Source organism: Chamaea fasciata, unplaced genomic scaffold (genome assembly GCF_029207755.1).
Source record: "Chamaea fasciata isolate MVZ Bird 193981 ecotype frontalis unplaced genomic scaffold, bChaFas1.0.hap1 SCAF_23, whole genome shotgun sequence".
Lineage (NCBI taxonomy): Eukaryota > Metazoa > Chordata > Aves > Passeriformes > Sylviidae > Chamaea > Chamaea fasciata.
In genome coordinates, this window is record NW_027094108.1 from 6,087,683 (window position 1) to 6,096,321 (window position 8,639).

Genomic DNA, 8,639 nt, shown 5'->3' on the forward strand with positions numbered 1-8,639 from the left:
CTGGAGAGAGAAAGGTGAGAATGGATTTGGGGCCCCAAGTGCCCAAAATGATTGCATGGCTCTGAGGACAGAAAGATGAGTGACCTGGGACACGATGAGACCTGGGTTTGATGACTGCAGTGACGGGGATGGAGCAAGACCCCGGTGGGAAGAGACAGGGAAAACCCTTGCCCCAGATCTCCACTGGCACAAGGGAGGAGGTTCAGAATTAACCTCCCTGGCTGGGGATAGAGAGCCCCCGAGGTCCATAGTCCACTGCTCCCACACTGCTGGAGACTGGGCAGAACAAGTTAACATTTTTTTCTGTCCCTCCTTCTCCTCATTATCCTCCAAAGCAACAACTTTCTCCAGGAGAAGACTATGATCATGAGAGTTTTCCTTTCTTCTGGGGAAGGAAGAGTAGGCAGGCAGAGCCAGACAGCCTCCTGCCCTCCCATGCCCTTGCCCATCCCCATCGTGGCTGATTTCGGGGAGGTGCCACTGCTCTGCTGTCCTGCATCTCCAGATCCTTCCTGCATGGGCTGACTCATCCCTCCCTGTGCTCAGCCGACACATTCAGATGCAAAGTGACTCCTTCTGCCAATTACACTCCAACTTTTTTCCCTAAGCAGGTTTTCCTCCCTTACAGCTCCTCTGCCCCAAGCCTCAGGGTTTTAAGGGAGACTTTTCAGGTGGATTTTAGGGCCACATCCCGCTCCCCCGGGGAGCTGGGAGAAGTTGCTAGGCAGCAGTTCTCCCTGGCTGGCTCTGCAATGCTTTATGCAGTGATTTACGAGGCCCAGGAGAAGCCGGCACCGAAATACATCAGTTTCTCATTCCCTACCAGTCCTGCGTTATTAAAACCCACCTTTATATGCAAATGCCACAGAAGACATCAAGGCCACGAGCTTGTTGAGTGCTCGGGCAGGAAAACGGCGTTCAGAAAGGAGAGAAGGAGAACCAGGGAGAGCAAGAAAGGCTGTCCGGGATGGGGGAGAGCAGCCAGGGAAATCGAGCACAGGAAGAGCAGCGAAGATGATGATGGAGGGCAGTAATCCCTAGGCACGCCCCTGAATCCCAGCCAAAAAACCTCAGCCATTCCCGATTTAATCCACCCCTCCTTCCACCACAAATGCTGCTCATGCCAGGAGCTGCCCAGGGAGGTCAGGGATGCACCCGTGGGGATGCAGCCCCCACAGTCAGGAGATGAATGGAAGTCCTGCCTGAGCCAGGGAGGGCCATCCCACACCGGGATGCTCCAAGCCGTGCCAAAAGGGCTCGGGGAAGTCGGGAGCTGGCAAGAGTTCACCTGCTGCAGGGAGAGATAATGAAGGTCCTCTCACTTTGAGATGTGGCAGAGGCCATCAAGGTATCAGGAAGTGATTAAATGTCAGGAGAGGGAATGATTTTACCTTAGGGAAGAAATAATAATGGGAAGAAGCTCTCTACCAGCTTGGCACCATGGGAATTCATTATGGGACCATCAGGGGGGTGAATTTGGGGTCCAGGAGCATGACTTCAGCTTGGAAGCGGAGATTTAGTGCAGAGCCATGGGTGAAATCCAAGCCCCTCACATCTCCTGCACCCACGAAGATTGGGGACATAGGTCCTATGGGAACGGCTCTGCCAGCAGGGATTTCTGCATCACTGGGCCAGGAAAAGCACTAAGGGACCCTTGGTGAGATGCAGAGCCCTGTCCCATGTCCTGTTTAACCCAGACAGGAAAGGTGCACCTCTCCTGCAGCTCCGAGGTGGCTCAGAGGAGCCTGGCACGAGCCCTCACTGCTGTGCTGGCCAAAAAATCGGCTCCACAAGGACAGGGAGGGCTCAGAGGGCTCTTCCCGGCAAAAAATCCCTGTGATAGGGGATGCTGCCAGCAGACCCATGGGGCTGCTCCACACAGCTCGTGTCACCAACGCCATCAAGTGACTGCAGCATGGAAAGGGAGAGCAGTGGAGAGGCTGAAGTGAAGGAAAGCAGTGGGAAGGCTGGAATCTCTGCCCTGTGCCCCCCAGGAGCTCAGCACCGGCCCCTTGCCTGCTCCCCATCCTGCCTTTGCTGCTCTGGGATGTGGGCTCAGTCTCTGCTCAGGCCACAGGGCTGGAATCTAAGGATGGGACCTGGCAGGACCCTGCATCCCAAAAAAAATTACCAACAGCCTGATGCTGCACAGGGTACCCCTAGACCCACCCAGTCCTCAGGGTGTCCCCCCAGTGCCTCCCACACACAGCAGGCGCGGGGCCACCCCGCAGACCTGGCCAGATCCTCCCGGCCTCACACTGCACCTGGCCCCCCAGGGAAAAGGGAAACCGCTGGTTAATACCTTCAGCCCTCAAAATACACTTGTAATCCCATCCACTAGGGAGCACCTCAGGGCTGGGGACAGACACTGTCCCATGGCCAGCCGCGCTCTAGACCTGGCACACCAGGCTGCTACCGGATCGATCTCTTTTTCCCCCCTTCCTTTGTAAGCGTCCTTTCTATGAGAATCCACTGCTCTTCCTGGCCATGGAGGGGAGGGAGACACGGAAACGTGATCACCCCACTCCAGGCAATACCCTCGGCCAATTCCTGTGCCCGCCTGACGGGGACGGCGCTGATGCTGCTGCGACGTCTGCGGACCGTGCCCGTGACGCGCAGGGAGCGCAGGGCTGCGAGCCGGAGCACAGGCTCCAGCCCCTGCACAGGGCTGCAGGCGTCTGTCCCAGCACTCCCGAGAGGATGGGGCTGGATTTTATGGGATGGGAAAAGGTGTTTGTGTGCTTGAAAAACGGGGGTGGTGCTTGGAGCACTGCTTGGACCTCCCGCGGTGTCCGTCTGCGTCTCTGAGCATCGATGTGCCCTCAAAAAATCTGTCTGAGCACGTGGAGTAAAGACGGGCAGAAGGATGCTCCTCTGAGGTGCATTTTCGTGCATTGAAAGGGAAAATAGAGCAAAGCTGTGAGCACACAGCCTGGCTTCTGGCAGGACCCAATCCCAGGAGTGGGTTGGGGTCCCAGCTGTACCACACCACAGGATCTGTGGCATCCGCAGCCGACAGCAGGATAGGGAGAGCTAAAGCAGGAGCTGGGATAAAACCCGACACAGCTCCACCCGGCCATGAAGGGCAGAGATCAGGGGCAGCCCGGCTCCTTCTGCCCCCCAGGCCGGCAAGGCAGTCGTGTGAAGCCCAGCCCTACTGCCACGCCTCGTGTCATGTTTAAAGCAGCTAAATCACTGGCCCGCCCTGCTGTAACCCCTGACTGACCACAAACGGGTTCCCGTGGAGATCTCACCTCCAGGTCCGAGCTTAGACCTGGGGCACATCCCCACTGCTCAGAGGGTGCCTGATTTTCTGCAGCTGGGTAAAATATTCCTTCCACGTCGTCTGTCTCAATCAACACTGACATCCAGTGGCTCGCCGGGATGACGACAGCCGGAGCGCTCTGTGGAGATGTGCAGGTAGACAGAGCTGGCCAGGGATGCCTGTTGCACCACAGCCTCCCATCAGCATTCCTGGGCAATCACCACGGGGAAAACAAACTCCCCCCCGTTTGCAAATCCAAGACAGGAGAAGCCTTGCGCTTCCCAAACTTTCAGGGCTCTCAAGTAGGGTCACCCTTGGGAATTCTCTCTGGTTTTCAGGGGCAGCAAGGCTCAGGGAGCTGCTGAGGGACCCCTGACTTCACCTACCTGACCCACATCACTGCAGGTCACGACTAAGACATTCAGAGGCTCTCCAGCTGCCTTCTCCCAAAGCATGAGGCTCAAACTTGGCCAGGAAACTGGGATCAACCCCCAAAATATCTCTAGGGAGCAATAGGAGGAAATGGGGTTTGAAAGAACACCCATAGCACTGTCCTATCTGGAAGAGCCATGGATCCACCCTGGCAGACCTGTGAGATACTCTCAGGAAAAGCTACAGGAACTGTTCTCCCATCTCCAGCCTCCCCTTGCCTTGACCTGCAAGCAGAATATCCCACTTGATGGAAAACCAGGAAAATATCCACTGTAGGCCCCCAAAGGGTGATGACATGGCCCCCCACTGCCACAGCAGAGACAAGGATTGCTGGCCCCAAGGGCACCCTGAGGCCTCAGATATGGAAATTGGGGGAAACTTGGGAAGCAGCTGCTCCTGCCAGAGCCCAGTGAAAGCAACCAGGTCTCCCTTCCTGAGGTGAGACCCTTCTCTGCCAGGCTGGGACATGACTGACAGCCCTGACAGATATTGGGGACTGTCAGCCAAAACCCTAACAGGTGTCTTGGATCACCAGCCTGGCCCCAGAGTTGGGTCTCACAGATCTAGATTCACGTCCCAAGCCCCTTTCTAGAGCTGTTAATCACACATTTCTGACACAGGGGTTAGTTAACCCCCACCCTGCTAGGCTCACAGATCCCTGGGCTGAGCCAGAGGGGGGTGTTGGCCCAGACCCCACTCAGCTGGGCTAAACCTGCTTCCTGCTTGGGGTGCAGCCAGATCCAAGGAGACACACGGGGCCCCCAGGAGCAGCACAGCCCTTCTCCATCCACCTCTGTCCTGTCCTGCCCTGCCCCAGCCAGTGTGGTGGATTCCAGCCAGGTCTCAGTGTTTTGACCCTTACCGGGGGGATCAGCCCCCCTCACCCTGCCAAGGTCACTCCTCCTTCCCCAAACAGCGTGTCCACAGGTGGGTTATCCCACTTGGCTGCCCAGGACAGCAACAGCCTGTCACCCCCAACATCATCCCCCCGTCCATCCCTGTCCTCTGCCTGCAGTCACTGCTAGTGTCTGTACAATTTTTGGGGAGGGATGGGATGTTCCAGGACTCACCATCCAGCTGAGAAAAAGCAAGGCTGGAAAGCAGCAGCTTGCAAAGTGTGGGCTTGTGCCTGCACAAATATTATGACAGGGATCTCTTCAGTGAGCGGCTTTTGTGCTGGGATCGTGCACAGCCTTGGGAAGTGACACACACACACACCCCTCACACCCACCCCTGCGGAGCTAAAAAGGTGCAGGAGCAACTGGAGAGTAGCCACTGCTTTTCTTACCTTTCCTGGGAGAGAGGAGGAGGAGAAGGAAGAAAGGGATGGGGGGGTTGGAGCAACTTCACCCACTCTTCCGGCCCCTCTGCGGCTGGGCTGGGGGGGCAGGAGGGGCAGGAGGAATCCCGAAGGCGACAGGCACGGCTGCGGAGCGCTGTCTCTGGAAGACAGCGAGAGAGGGAGATGAGGAGAGAGGGAAAGGGAGGGAGAGAGGGAGAGGAGCAAGCGCCGGGGCTTGGGGTGGGGGAGCGCTGCACCACCAGCCACCTCAGCAACCGGTGGCTTCACCCCCCCGGACCCTCCCCACCGAGCAGCGGGGTCGGGGGAAACCGGGGGGTCCGGGGGGGGCAAGGAAGGGTCTTACCGAACCGGCTGCAGCAACATGTGCCCCGGCGGGGAGGCTCTGCCCGGAGCCGGGAGGGTGTCTGGCTCCCCTGGGATGGGGGGCTCCTGGATCCCCAGGGTGGATCTCTCGCCCCCCACCGCTGACTCAAAGTGTCCGGAGCTGTCTGGGTGACCATCACCATCACCATCATCACCACCCAGTGGAGCCATTTGTTTTGCCAGGGAGGTAACCATGACAATCCCCCGAACACCCTGGCGGTTCCCCCTCCCCTCGCTCCCCTCCTGAGCCCGAGGTCTGCAGGGGAGGGAAAGGGCGAGGGGCGAAGCCCATCCGAGCGGAGGAGATGCCCCCGAGCCGGGTAGGCTGGTGGAAAAAAGAGGCTGCGAACTCCCCTTACCCATCCCCACGATTTGTCTCCCTGGGATTTTCCGCAGCAGCTAATGGGAGGGGAAGAACCCACCGCATTCACCTTTGTCTTTCCCTTCCTCTTTCAAAGGAAGGAAAGCACCCTAAAGCCTCACAAAATCAGGATGCACCACCACTCACTGGCCTCCTCTGCAGCCCTAGGCTGGATCTCTCTTCCACCCTTGCTGTTGCCCCCATTCCCATCTCAGCTCATGCACCCTCCCCTCCCCAGGAACACCCAAAGCCCCTCAACCACAGCCCCCATCCATGGGGGTCTAGAAGGACCCTCCCCACAGGAGAGTGCTGTCACTGGGGGGTGCCCCTGGTGGGATACAGTCCCTGGCCTGAGCAACTTACACTTAAACCCAGGAAAAACAACTTGTACAAAGGGGAAACTGAGGCAGCTGGAGGGGCACAGACTTGGACATTGTCCCAAAGCGGAGCTGGACACCGAGCCAGGGTCAGAGCATACCGAGGGTAAAGCTCCTCTTTCTCCCTCTGGCCTCCAAGTACACATTTATGCTGCAGGATTGGGATGACCAGACATGTGGCACCCCTAATGACCCATCTTGCTCCCAAAGAACAGTGTGTTTTAGAGGAAATGGCAAGAAACTCCACAAACAAATGCCTGTTCAAGAATTTTTTCCTAAGCCCATCTCCCAGGGCTGACTTCAGCCCTGAACCTCCAGAATTCATGGTTCTTGCCAGACAAATAAGTCAGCCATGGAAAAACCCATGTCCCTGTGTTCCCAGCACCTGTAAATGTTTGTTTACCACAGCTTGTGGCTTCCAGGAAGAAAATAACATATGTCAGGAGAAATCCTGGGATTCAAACCAACAACTGTGGTAGCAGCGGGATATTTGTTTAGAAGATAAAAGCAGCATCTGACATGGTGGATGAGGAAAGTGTGAGACCTCAGGAGGACACACATGGAGTTGTTTTTGGGGGAACTAATGTTTAGTGCTGATGCTGAAGCTGTGTCACCATGGGCATCAATGAGGTGATCAAAAGTGCTGCCCAGAACAGCTCACAGGGGCCTCCAGCTGATGTTTGTTCCTCCTCACCTTCTCCAGGTTGGCTTCACACCAAACACCCCACCATCGATGAGGGCCAGCCCCTCCCAGGGAGCAGCAGTGGGGAATGGGATGGGTATAAATGGGGCAAAAATGGGGAGGGGACAAGCTGAAAGTAGCATATGAGGTTACCTAAGTGCCATCTCTAAGCTTGTGGCTTTACCCACCTGGGGCCAGGCAACAGCAACATCTCTAACCACCACAAAGGAGTATTTCCAGTCTTGGTTCATGCCTGGGTGGATTCTGGGCCTGACCAAGCACAGGACAGGATTTCCAGGCTCATTATCTACCTCACCCAAGTGTGCAAGTGCAGTGCTCTTATGCTGGGAGATTCAGACGGGCTCAAAGCTGAAAAAAAACCCAGAAAAAACCCAAAAACTAAACGAAATCTCCCGCTGGATGGACAGCAATGAGCATTCTCGTGATCTCCGTGCGTGCTCTGTATGTAAATGCCACTTTCCTCAGCCTGGAATGCTCTGAAAAAACAAATAATCACCCTGTTGGGAGACTGTGATGATTAAAAAGTGATGACACAGGGCTGGTCAGGGACTGCCTTCTCCTCCTCCTCCTTCTTTTTCTCCTTTTCTTCTTCCTCTTCTCCCTCCTTGCAGCAGGTTTGTGTGTGGGCAAGAAAGACTCTGACCTGTTTGGTGTGTAAGGACCAGAGCTAATTCCAATGAAATTCCACCATCCAATCTCCACCACTGTGAGATCTCTCATTCCAGCACAGCCAAAGTCTGCTGGTGAGGAGAATTAAGCTTTTATTTAAATTAATCTGAATATTTATCTCATGTTTAAATGCATAAATATGTAGTTATATGACAGCAGAGTCTCCAGCAAAATCAAGGACCCTGCATGGAACCCACACCTCCAGGAGCCCACCCCTGGTCCTGAGACTGAGGAGAAAAGTCCTTCTTCACGGACAGAAGGGAAAAACACCCACCACAGTCACACCTCACTGACAGGCTGCAGAGCCTTGAAAATCCCAAGGAATTATTGCAGCCAAGGTCAAGGAGCAGAAAGGAGGCATTGGAAGGATCTGTCCCCAGCCAATGTTGCCTGAACACAGTTGTCTTCTTCTCAGTGCCTCTGTTTTCCCCTCTCTAAAATGGGGCTAATCCCAATTAAATGTGTTTATGGGAAGTGTGCCTGCAAGAAAACATTAAGTTGGAAGCACGAGCCTGTCAGCCTCTGGGATTTCCCACATTCATCTTTATTTTTACCCTAATTAACTAATTAATGTCTCAGACTTGCCTTTGGCTGCCTGCTCTGCTCCCATTGAAAATCTCCTCGCGTTCAGCTCCTGTGTTCAGCATCCTCCTGTTGCCATGGGAAAAAAAAGCCGTGATGTCACCTCCACAAATAAAGCTGCCACACCCCAAAGTTCACCTGTGGGGCTGGGGAGGGATCCCGACAGATTGAGGGACACGGGGCAACCACCTCCAAGCAGGAAACTGAATTAGATGGAAAAGCATCAGATGATAATATTTGATAAGGACAGGGTTTAGTTTTAAGGAAAAAACAACCACGGTTGGTGTGAAGAGCAATAGTGAAGGGTCCAGCCCTGCCTGGGATAAGATTTCTCAGCACAGAAAGAAATAACAGCTCAGATGGAAGTTTTAGGCTGTGGGAACAAACGAAGCACCTTCATTGAAAGGGAGGGGGAATACTGAGTCAGGGAAATAATCCTTGGTTTGGGAACTTGTGGCTGATGCCTGAAGGCTTGGCCATTTTACTGTTTCTGCTACATGGAATAAAGACACAAATTCAGACCCTCCTTGAGAGCCGCTCTGTCAAACAAGGCCCAAGGAAGGGAACAGCAGCCCAGCGAGGAA